This window comes from Eschrichtius robustus, chromosome 12 (assembly GCF_028021215.1).
Source record: "Eschrichtius robustus isolate mEscRob2 chromosome 12, mEscRob2.pri, whole genome shotgun sequence".
NCBI classification, from domain to species: Eukaryota; Metazoa; Chordata; class Mammalia; order Artiodactyla; family Eschrichtiidae; genus Eschrichtius; species Eschrichtius robustus.
The window spans coordinates 4520931-4533660 of NC_090835.1; positions in this window are offsets into that span (position 1 = coordinate 4520931).

Sequence of the window (12730 nt, forward strand, 5' to 3'; positions counted from 1 at the left end):
TAGGTAATGAAGAGTAGCTAACATTTATTGAGTACTTACTGAATGCTGGGCTTAATGTTTGGTACTCGTAATGCAATTCTCACTTAATTCTCCCCAGGGTCTTACACAGGCCTTGTCATCCTTATTGTCTAGCTGAGGAAACGAAACTTAAGTGGCTTGCCCAAAGTTATACTGTTAGGAAATAGTAAATGAATGTGATGGAAAATAGGTCTGTGCAATGTACGTAACAAAAGATTGGGTGTCCACAAAGAGTTAATACAAGCCGAGAAAACCGTCAACTAAGTAGAAAATAGGCAAAAGATTCACAGAAAAAGAAATTAATCACCAATAAGCATTCAGTAGAAAATGTTCGGCCTCATATGTAAATCAGTGCGTTAAATGGAAAAAAAAAAAAAGTGGTGAAATAGTATATTGTCTATTTGTGTTCAGAATAGTTTTTTTTGCATAAATATATGTATGTAAGTATATAGAAATGAAACCACATTAAACTGTCCCCAGTAATTACTTCTGGGAAAGGGAGTGGGAGGAATGGTGGTGAAATAGGACTTTCATGCTTGACTCCTATAAAGTATGAATCTCTTAATACAAATGTATTTGTGTATCTTTAAAAAATCAAAACTTTTTAAAAAGAAAATAACAGGTCCCTTGAGAGGTGGAAAAGAGATGACAGTGTTACTCGTGCCAGACTGTAATGGAACATCTTTTGCTTTAGGATTGCCTTAGAAGGAGCTCTGGACCAACTTTGGACCACCCGGTGGGCTTTCTTGCCGCCCTGGATTTCTAGGCGTTGTGGTCAGATGGCCATCCCGGTGCCAGACAGGACGTGGGGCGGTGGGCTTGCAGCAGCTGGTACCACCTGTTCAGTTCAGCCCTTCATTCATCCTGCAGCATTTGAGAGCCACTCTGTGTACCAGACCAGGCTGTGGAGACGTGCTCAGTCAAGGGGAGAGGAACCTGTGTTGTAATAGAGCTGGAAGCCATGTGTGGGAGCGAAGAGGAGGGAGCAGTTCTGACCGGGCAGTTGGGAAAAGCTGGATGGAGGAGGTGGGGGGTGTCTGGGCTGAGAGATGATGGGTTGGTTTATGGTGAGTGAAGATGAGTGAGGAGGGCCTTCCAAGTTGAAGGAACAGTATTGGCAAAACCACGGAGGTGACAAAGGCCGAGGTGAGTGGTTCAAGCAATGGATCAGAGCCTCAGATGGCTGGGAGGGTGCCTGGAAGAACATGTGAATCGGGGACAAAGTTAAAAATAGTTGCGAAAAATTCTGAACGCCATGCTGAAGGTTTACCCTGTGGCTGCAAGAAGGTGTCGAGTGGTGTAGTGACCCATCCTGTGTTTAAAGACAATTATAGCCCTTTTGGAAGGAACCAGTAGCCTCCTTTTCATGTCATCCAAGTCACTTGGCTGGTTGAGAAATGCTGTCCAAGGTATTTGATCTTTTGCCTTTTGATCCTGTAATGGAAGGAGCTTAAACTTTTTGTTTGATCTGGGAGGTGAGGGTATAGTGAGGGTATAGGAAGCTCAGAATTCACTTCATATATATAAACGTATGTCACTTCTGGCATTAGAATCGTTAAATTCTACAACGAGAGTACTTACAAATTTATTCAGGCTTCTGTCTTAATGAATGCTTAAACTGTCCAAAGGAATATTCTTTTAGAAGACTTCATTTCAGTAGTTACTGAGACTCTATTAAAATGTACAGCAAACCATGATGAAAATAAATTATAATAACCACTATACCTTAGAGAGCGGTTCTGAGGATTAAATGAAATAATTGTGCAGTGCCTCACCCGGCTCCACAAATGGTCTCAATTATTGTTATTAATAGACTGAGAATTCCTTGAGGACAGGGACCTGTCTCGCTCATCTGAATCTCTTCAGACTATATCATGTCTCTCATTCTTACCTGATGAAGGACCCAGTAGCCAGAGTTTGGGCTGTCTGTAGCCAGCTCTGGCTCTTGAGTTGGTTTGGAAAACCAAAAAGTAATCAGTATGTGTCAAGAATACTCTGACCATAGAAACAACAGAAGAGAGCATCCCAGCCATAGAGAACAAAAGCTGGCTAAGGGATGCATATACACTGGGCTGAGGGGCTAACAATAGATTTTACTGGTGACTTCTTAACCACAGGTAAGGACGTTGTTGTGTTCATGGCTGTGTCCTCAGTGCCTGGAATGGTGCCTGGTGCATGATGGGTGCTCTTTGAAAAGTGGAATTTTAAAATTGCTACATACTGAATTCCTAGTCTGTGCCAGGCACAGTGCCACTTGTTTTACTGCTAATTCTTACAGTTGCTCTGAAGAGGAGATGGTGTAATTTCCATGTTGCAGATGAAAACAAACTCAGATAGGTGTTTGGGTTTTATCCTATGGGCAAGTCGTTTCACTAGTAAATGGCAAAGTCAGGATTTGGACTCAGAGACCCTGAATCGCACTTCTTTATGCTCTGGAAGCATTTTTTTCTCTCTTACGTGTTTTCATTAGGTATCTTCCAGAACATAAATGAAACACTTCCTGCTGAAATTCATTTAATCGTCACGACCAGGTTGCCAGCCTAGAGACACTGACTTGGAAAATTGGAATGTTATGCTGTTTGCCCCTGCACTAAAACAGCCCAGACTACTGTACTTACTCTTTTTTGAAAATACCAGCTTTAATGAGATACCATTCAATTCGGTCGTTTAAAGTGTTCTATTCAGTGGTTTTTAGTTTCTTGACAGTTGTGCATCCAGCATCACTAATTCCAGACCATTTTCATCACCTAAAAATGGAACCCTCCACCCATTAGCTGTCACCCTCCTATTCTCCCAGCCCTAAGAAACCGCTAATCTACTTTCTATCTATAGGTTTGCCGATTCTGGACATTTTAGGTAAATGGAATCACATGATATGTGGTCCTTTGTGACCGGCTTTTTTCACTTAGGATGTTATCAAGGTTCATCTATGTGGTAGCATGTTTCAGTACCTCATTCTTTTTTACTGCTAAATAATATTGCATTGTATGGATACACATTTTTATCCATTCATCAGTTGGTGGATATTTGGGTGGTTTCCATTTTTTTAGCTATTATGAATAGTGTTGCTGTGAACATTCATGTACAAGTTTTTGAATGGGCCTTTGTCTCATTTCTCTTGGGTATATACCTGGGAGTGGAATTGTTGGGTCATACAGTAACTATGTTTAACCTTTTGAGAAACTACCAGACTGTTTCCAAAGTGGCTGAAGCATCTTACATTCCTACCAGCTGTCTGCACATCCTCACCAGCACTTGTCATCATCTGACTTCTTAATTATACCCATCCCATGGGTGTGGAGTGGTATCTCATGGTCTTGATTTGCATTTTATGTGTTTTTATGCTAATATCTCTTTTCATAAGCTTTCCTATCCATATCTTCCCAACCCAGGCTGTGGCTGTCACATTTCATTATTGCCACTGTGCTTGCCTTACCTAAAAGCCTTTCATTTCCCCACTAACAACTGCTTTTCATCTACTGTGGGCTGGGATTCCGTATAACCTAACTCATCAGAATTATATCCAAAGTAAGGTTAACTGGATTCTGAATGAGTCCCCACCAATAAGTAAGATGTGTGCTTGGACTTTGTGACTGCTGATCTAGCAGCTTTGAGACTATTTCTGCTTAAAACCAAGATTTTATTTTAAAAAAAAGAGAGTGAGGAAGGAAGAAAGGAAGCCTGGCCTCCCACTAGTCATGTGACCTTGGACTCAGCCCAAGTCCTCACGCAGGTGTCCCCCGCTCCTCCCGTCCTGCCTTGTACTGCTTCACTTCTCTGCTCCTTTGCATGTGCTCTTCCCTTTTCTTGCAGTGACACCCCCCCACCCTATTTATCTGCCTGACAAGCTTTTACCCTTTTTTTTTTTTTTTTGGCTGTATTGGGTCTTCGTTGCTGCGCGCAGGCTTTCTCTACTTGCGGCGAGTGAGAGCTACTCTTCATTGCGGTCTGCGGGCTTCTCATCGCGGTGACTTCCCTTGTTGCACAGCACGGGCTCTAGATGCGCGGGCTTCAGTAGTTGTAAAACGCGGGCTCAGTAGTGGCTCGCGGGCTCTAGAGCACAGGCTCAGTAGTTGTGGCACACGGGCTTAGTTGCTCTGCGGCATGTGGGATCTTCCTGGGCCAGGGCTCGAACCTGTGTCCCCTGCATTGGCAGGCAGATTCTTAACCACTGTGCCACCAGGGAAGCCCTCTTACTCTTTTATTTTACTCTTTATTAAGGAATTTTTCAAACATAGGCCATAAATGAATAGGGTAATAAACCCCAATCAACAGTTACCAACTTGTGGTCAATCTTGCCCTCCTCTCCCCTCTCCCCTCAAACTGGATCCATTTGGAACAAATGCCAGGTAACATACATTATTTGTCCTTTTTGGGGTTTTTTTCTGGTCAAATTTTTTTTTATTAAGGTGAAATTCACATAACATAAAATTAACCATTTTAAAGTGAACAACTCAGTGGCATTTGGTAGATTTACAATATTGTACAACCACTGCCTCTATCTTGTTCGTAAACAGCTTCATCATCCCAAAAGGAAACCCCATACCTGATAAGCGGGCGCTCCCCATTTCCGCCTTCCACACACGCCAACCACCATTCTGGGCTCTGTCTATGAATTTGCCTATTCTGGATGTTTCATATAAATGGAATCATCCAAAATGTGACCTTTTGTCTGGCTTCTTTCACTCAGCATAATGTTTTCAATGTTCATCCATGTTGTAGCATGGATCATTACTTCATTCCTTTCCATAGCTGAATAATATCCTTCTGTAGGGGCAGACCACAGAAGAAGGGTTTTGTTTATCCTTTCTCAGTTGATGGCCATTTGGGTTGTTTCCACCTTTTGGGTACTATGAATAATTCTGCTGTGAACATAGTGTACATGTACTTGTCCGAGTACCTGTTTTCATTTCTTTTGAGGTGTACACCTACGAGTGAACTTGCTGGGTCGCGTGGTCGTTCTGTGTGTAACCTTTTGAGGACGTAGGCAGCCTCTCCCCTGTGAAGCCTGCCCTGACTTCCCCACATACATTCAGGTGACCCCGGCTTTGCCACCCTCTCTGTTACAGCACCTACCTCACTATGACTTCTTTGGTTTATGTGTGGTTTTGCCACACTACATCGCTTCCCGTGGTAACTGAGCTCTTTTTCACGAAACACCCTCCCCCATTCTCGCTCCCCATCATTCAAGTGAACTAATCCCATGATCCTGGCTCAAGAGCTGGACAAGTAATTCAAGTCAGGCCAGTCACAGTTGGTCCTGAGGCTCTTGCTGGCTGAGTTGGGAAAGAGGGACTCTTCTCCTTCAGTTTGCTACCTACAAGGACCCTTTGTCCCCAGAGCTGCCAGGAGCACAGCCTACCCAAGTATGAGGTCAAGAGGGAGGGAGGCAAAGCCAAGACATGGACAAGAGAAACAGGTTCTTTTTTTTTTTTTTTTTTTTAATGTGGGATCTTCCCGGACCAGGGCTCGAACCCGTGTCCCCTGCATTAGCAGGTGGATTCTTAACCACTGCGCCACCAGGGAAGCCCGAGAAACAGGTTCTTGATGAACCAGTTTGACTCCTGGATGCAGCCATGCTTGAAGCCAGATTCATCTCTTGAACCTCCCAGTGTCGTGAGCCAGTAAATTTCCTTTATTGCTAAGGTAGTTTGAGTTGGGTTTTGTCACTTGCAGCCAGGAGACACACATGATGGTGGACTCATATGGGGCTGTCTGACAATACCCTCCCTTCCAGGACCACACCTCCCCACACTTCAGCCGAGCTGTCTGCATGGGAGGGACCGTATTCTCACAGCCTGGTACTGTCGAGTTTGGGACCAGAAGGAGGGTCAGTCCTAGTTCTTGGGTCATAGGAGCAGGTAAGTGTGAAGTTCGTGAGAGCTGTTGGCAGGGAGAGACCCCAGGCAGGCAAAGAGAGGTGAGGCAGGGCGCACCCCAGCACCCCGGGCCCTGGCCCAGCTGCCAGTGCTGGTCCTACAGACCTCGCCATGGTTCGGTCGTGTAAGACATGCCCTTGTGCCTCTAACTAGTCACCCTTTGGGGGCCCAATCTAATTCAGGCCATATTTCTGTAATATGCCTAGTCACATGTCTCCCACAAGCTCCTTTAGCCACAAACCGCTTCTTATTCACTTCTGCATCATTCATACCTGTGAGGAGCTCTGCCAGGGCTCCTGCCTGCGTGGACACACCGCTGACTCTATGTCAAGTGCTTGTGCATCCCAGGAGCCATGCTTAGTTGTTGTATGGGTGTCTTATTTGATCCTACTGGATGCTAGTAGGTGGAACTGTGTGAAATTTCCAATAGTCAACTGTTTTTTGAGCTATAAAAACAGCCATTTCACATGGCCCAGTGTCATACGAATGGTATTTTGCTGATGAGGCCAGCGAGGTTGGTGTCTTGCCCGAGGGAAGCCGGGTAGAAAACGGCGGAGCTGACAGCAAGGGGAGGCCTTGACTTTCAGTGGCGTGGGTGAGTGAGAGAGGGGAGACAGGGAGCGGAGGTCTCGTAACAGAGCCTCCGCCCTGCCCGTCTGCCCTCGGCTCCCTGGGCAGTGAGAGAGGGGGCTGAGGGCCCGCAGGTGCTGCAGGCCCGCCCCGCGGCTCCTGGGAGCCCAGCCCATGGACAGAACGGCAGGGCTCACTCAGCGCCCGGTTCGTCCTGCGAAGGCCCTCTGGTCAGGCAGGAAGGGCAGCACGCCTCTGGGGAAGGTCTCTGCCCAAGTCAGCCGCCCGTGACCTCAGGCAAATCCTTCCACCTGTCCCCGCCTCCTTAACTCCACTGAGGAACAGAGGTAACAAGGGCACCAGTCTCAGGAGGTTGTTAGGAGGGTGTCGTGAGTTAACTCTTGTCAGGTACCCAGAGCAGCCCCTGACAGGCAGTAACTGCTCAGTGAAAGTCAACCAGCCTTGCTGTTATCAGAAGCCAGGCTCCCTTGTACACCCTTCGCCACACCTGACACAATGCTGCCGTTCCCATGTTTACTGTCACTGCCATACCTTCACACATGCTGTTCTCACTGCCCTGCCCTCCCTCTGTCTGCTTAGGGAATTTCTCTTCTTCCTTCAAAGAGGCCCCCCTTCTCAGAAGTCTTCCTTGACCAGCCCTTCTCCCCACATCCCCCAAACAGACCAGAAAGCCATCTTCGCTCCCTTCTCTGTGTCTCTGGTCCAGTGCCAGCTGAGTTGGGCTCTATGACAGCTACACAGTGAGTGGTGGTTGAGCATTTACATGACTGTCAGCCCCGCTGGACTGTGAGGGGAGCTGGGGAGGGGCCAGTTTCTCTCCTGGGGGACCTCAGACTCTCAAGGGTTTCAAGTGTGAAACAATCGGTGATTGAGATAGAAATCTCCCAGCTACGGGACAAGTACACAGAGGAACTTGAGTCTGGAGGGAGGCCGGCGTGTGGTGGGTTCTCACACTTCAGACCCAGCTCCCTGGATCCACCCATTGGAGAACTGCAAACTGTTTAGCTAGTGGCTCCCCCGAAAGAACTTGGAAACACTGTGCCCTCTCACACATTCTACAGTTGACATCTACAATATTAAGGCTTAAATGGGGAGGACTTCCCTGGTGGCGCAGTGGTTAAGAATCCACCTGCCAATGCAGGGGACATGGGTTTGAGCCCTGGTCCGGGAAGATCCCACATGCTGCGGAGCAACTAAGCCCCTGCGCCACAATTACGGACCCCACGTGCTGCAACTACTGAAGCCCACACGCCTAGAGCCTGTGCTCCTCAACAAGAGAAGCCACAACGAAGAGTAGCCCCTGCTCGCCGCAACTAGAGAAAGCCCACGTGCAACAATGAAGACCCAACACACCCAAAAATAAATAAATAAGTAAATTGATTGAAATTTTTTAAAAAAAGCTTAAATGGGTGCAAAGGATGTACTTTCCAGGGTATTTTAAATATTGACGCTGTAAGGTTGAACTGTTTCGTCACTCTGTAACGCATCCAGTGACGCTAAAGAGCATAGTGATTGCGTCCCCATCATCACCTATGTAAACAGCATGCAGGCAAGCTCTTCTTTATTAATGAGGTTTCACCTCACTTTTTTATCTCTGAAAATTGTATTCAGTTCCTCTCCCCACAAAGTTTTAGCCTAATGTACTATATTCTTATGCCTGAAGGTCTCTTATTGATCACACCATCTTCTCTGTACCAAAAACTATGGATGTAAACTGGTTTTAAAATTTTTAAATTTTCTGTGATCATAAGTCACTAAGTGTTTTTAAAATGTTATTCTGGAAAGGTATGATTACAAATATTAGTATGTGATTGATCAAAACTATAAATATTACAAATATTGATAGATACAGATTAAACAAAATGTTACTATATATTTCATTTTTTTATGAGTTGATTGGATTTCCCCCATTGTGTGTACCCATGGATAAATACGAAGCTTATTTCTACAGCTTCATTTCTTCCTCATTCTCATTTTTACAGGTAGAAGCACTCAAATCTTGTCACATAAATAAGGAATAGAAACGAAAGGAAGGAGTATTGGAGCAATGTTACTCAGTTATTTTAACTCCCTTTGAGTTTTATGCCAAAAATCAATAGTAATCCATCATCAAGAATTATTTTTTGTTGCAACTTGGTGATAGGTAAATGAGAGTTCCTTATACTATTTGTGTATGTTTCCATTTTTGATAATATAAGTTAAAGACGCTATGATTACTCTCTATTGGCTGACAAAAGGATTTGGCCCTCCTGCAATTTTGTTGCAAGCAAAAAATAGAAACTACTCGACTGGCCAAAAGATTTGTCTCCCAGTATTTGGAGCCCTTAGAGCCCTTCTTCCTCTCCAGTCCCAGAGCAGGACTTCCAACTGGCCTTGCCGGTTGGGAGCATTTGTCTTTCTTTCCCAAAGCAAGAAGCTGCTTTCTCAGGGAGTCAGTGCCCCATTTGAAGACTGTGGTGGATGACTGTGATGGACCCCTTGGCCAAGGACCTGGGGAAGTGGGTCAGACCAGGAAGAATGAAAGAGAGACTCCATCTCAGAATGTAAGTGCATTCTTTGCCCCTTCCAGCCTCTCCCACACCCCTTGCTCAGAACCTGGCACCTTTCAGTGGAGAAGCCCTGAATGGGACCTACCCAGGTTCATGCGGTTTAGAAGGGTGAAGCTGGAACTCTTTACATCCATCTTTTCCAATTACTTCAGCCCGGGAAAGCCTAGTGAATAAATTTCATTTAAAATAAAAATGAACAACTAAATGTGATCCTGGAGTGGCTCCTAGATTTGGAATGGGGGCTGGGGGTGGGTGAATGCTATAAAAGGCCTCGTTGGGACAACCGGCAATATTTGAATAATATTTTGCAGCGTAAATAACAGTATTGCATCATGATTAAATCGCCTGATCTTGAAAACTCTGCTGTGGCTGTGTAATAGGATATCCTTGTTCTTAGGAAATACACACTGAAGGATTTAGGGTTCAAGGGGCATCACGTCTGCAAGTTACTCTCCCGATGCTTGGAGGGGGACTTGAATATGCAAAGAGGGGGTCAGAATGCTAAAACTTGATGAATCTGAGTTAAGAAAGGGGTGCAAGAGTTCTCTTGGAAATTATTCTCACAATTTTTCTGTAACTTCGAAACGATTTCAAAACAAACTCTGGCGCCGCAAGCCCGGTCTCTGGCGCCGCCTGGTGGCTGCTTCGGGGAGCGCACCCTCCGTGTCGGAAACCTTTAAACTACCCGCCTCGGGCAGCGGTTCCCGACGTCCCTCTGTCCAGCCACCCCGCGGATCAGCCCCTCCCGCCCACGGCGTCTCTGGCAGTGCCGGTTTGATTTTCCTTTCATAGGACCGTCCGCGTCTGTGAACCGCTGCAGGCGCCTTTCTTGTGCAACCAAGGTTAGGTCGCGTTAATCTTGGTTTGAGAGTCGTAATTTCAGAGTTTCCAACCCGGATGCTTTCTACGACTAGGGAAACTGAGGCCCGGAGAGGGCAAGTCGCCGATCATGGCTAGAACCGAAGTTTTCCTGACTTCTTTGTTCTCTGCAAGCTGCTGGCCCGAACCCCACCGTCTCCTCCCTGGATTTGACTCAGATGCGGCCTCTCCCTTTAAGTCTGGGCTCCCACGAGGCCGCTCTATGACTTCACTCACGCCCGCCACGCGCCTCCACCCGCCGGCCTCGCACCCACGCAACACATTCTCGTCTCCGGGCCTTTGTCCACGCGGTCCCTCTACCCCGAAATCCCCCGGGGCTGCCTCTTCCTCCCGTGCTTTCTGCCAGCATATCACCTGCCAAGAGCCTTCGGCGACCACCCAACTACCTGAGCCCTCCTTCACTGGTCTCCGCGTTTGTGCAACTGTGCAGTCACTTATTTGGCGTCTACTTGTTGCTCTCTGCCTCTCTGCCCCCACTGGAATGGGGGCCCCTGCAGACGGGACCCTGTCTGGTTTCCCGGTGTGTCCCCAGCGCCTGGTACAAAGCGGGGGCTCTGGCAAGGGCAAGAATGTTCGTCCCCCTCCTCGACCCCCAGTATTGCGCCCACGTGACCATCGGCGAGGGAATGTCCGCCGCCCCCATCCAGCGGCGTCTGTGGTTTCTGAGGGGCTCAAAGCCCCAAGGGGGAAATGAGGGGTGATGGCTCAGGTGACCCTGGCCACTGGGGACAGCGTGCTGGCCGGAACCAGGAGCGCAGTCGCTCTACAGTGCGGAGCACGGGGCACAGCGGGGGACGCTGGACTCAAGTCCCCAGCCCTGGCCTCCCCCTAGCAACCGAGGAGGGCTGGTGTGGGCCGGGGGAGGCTCCGCCCCGCGACCCAGGGACCCCAGCCCCGCCCAGGCCCGGGGAGGGTCCCACCCCCGGGACAATGCGGGGCGGGGCCGGAGCGGACAACCGGACAATGGGCCCCGCTCACCCCGCGCGCAGCCTCCGGCCTTTCCCAGCCTGGCTGGCGGGACGCGGGACCGCGGAGGCCGGCGCTGCTTTGGGTGCCGCATGTCCCGGCCCGGGCGGGACTAGGCAGCGCCCCCGTGTGGGGCCGGAGCCGGGGCGCCTCGCCCCCGCACCCCCCCGCTAGGCCCCAGACTGCGGCGCCCTAGGGGCCAGCGTCCACCCAGCCCCGCAGGCGATCGGCAAAGGGAGCGGTGGTTAAAAAAATGTTTTTTGTTTTTTGTTTTCTATTGAGGTATAATTTACATCGAGGGAAATGGACAGATCTCAAATATGTGAAGTTTAATTAATTTTTACACATGTTTATACCCTGTAACTAACTCTCAGAACAAGACGGAACATTCCAGCTCCCCAGATAATTCCCTGGTGCCCCTCCCCAGTCAATGCCTGCCCCCAATCCCAGCCCGTGGCAACCACTGATCCCTCGTTTGTCGGTACAGCTTGGCCTTCTCCAGAATGTCCCATAACTGGAATCCTGCAGTATGGAGACTTTTGAATCTGGCTTTGAGATTCATCTGTGTTGTGTGTCCATAGCTCATTCCTTTTGATTCCACCGTAGGGCTGCATCTTATTTGTTAATCTATCGGTTGTGGGAACTTAACGGTTGTTTCCGGCTTAGGGCAGTTATAGAGCTGCTGTACACATTTGTGTACAGGTTTCTGCGTGCAAGTGTGTTCTCATTTCATGTCAATACCTAGGAGTGGGATTGATGTTTTGCCTAACTCTACGTTTGACTTTGTAAGAAACTACTAAGTTGTTTTGCAATGTCTGCACCATTTCACACACATACACATGCCCCAGCAGTGTGTACAAGTTCCTGTCGCTCCTCATCCTTGTCAACACTTGCTATTGTCAGTCTTAAATTTCAGCCATTTGAGTGGGTATGGAGATGTCTCAAGAGAGTGATTATTGACTCAACAAATGAACAAACACCCAGAGCACGCCAGCCTTCAGAAAGTCCCAGCAGTTTCCCAGCCTTTCCTCACCCTACTTCCAGGCAGTATTTAGGCGCAGGGAGGGGCCAGAGTCAGCCCATGTGCACACTCTGGGTGGACAGATGCCTGTCCCCATCGGTCCCTAGGACTGAGCTGGCAGGAAGCTTTTTATGCTCAGGTCCTTCCCAGATGCCCAGCCCCCTGGGGAAGGAGCTGGCACTGAGTCCACAGGTCAAAAGGGATGGGACTGGGTTTCAACTTGGGTCCTACCTGCTCAGCCATCCCAAACGAAGAGCCTATCTTAGTCTGCTTGGGCTGCTATAACAGGATTCCTAGAATGAGGGGTTTACAAACAATGGATATTTATTTCTCACAGTTCTGGAGGCTGGGAAGTCAAAGATCAAGGTAACAGCAGATTTGGTACCTGGTGACAGCCGACTTCCTAGTTCAATACATGGCTGCATTCTCCATGTGCCTTCACATCACAGGAGGGACAAGGGAGTTCTCTGTCATCTCTTTTATAAAGGGCACGAATCCTATTCATGAGGGCTCCACCTTCACGACCTACTCACCCCCGAAAAGTCCCACCTCCTAATACAGTCACATTGTGGGTTAGGATTTAACAGAGGAATTTGAGGGGGATGCACTCAGTCTATAGCAGAGCCTCTGGAAGAATCACTGAAAGACAAATGAGGAAAGAGGGGGAGTGAACACAGGTGCAATGTTTGGAAACCGAGGATGTGGAGGGCAGGCAGCAGCCAATGCACCTGGCAGGCAAGTAGTTCTCATGGCTGGACCTCTGGTGGCCACCACCTGAACCCACAGGGCACCTAGAGGCCTGGCTCTGCCTCTGAAGCCCCTTGTGA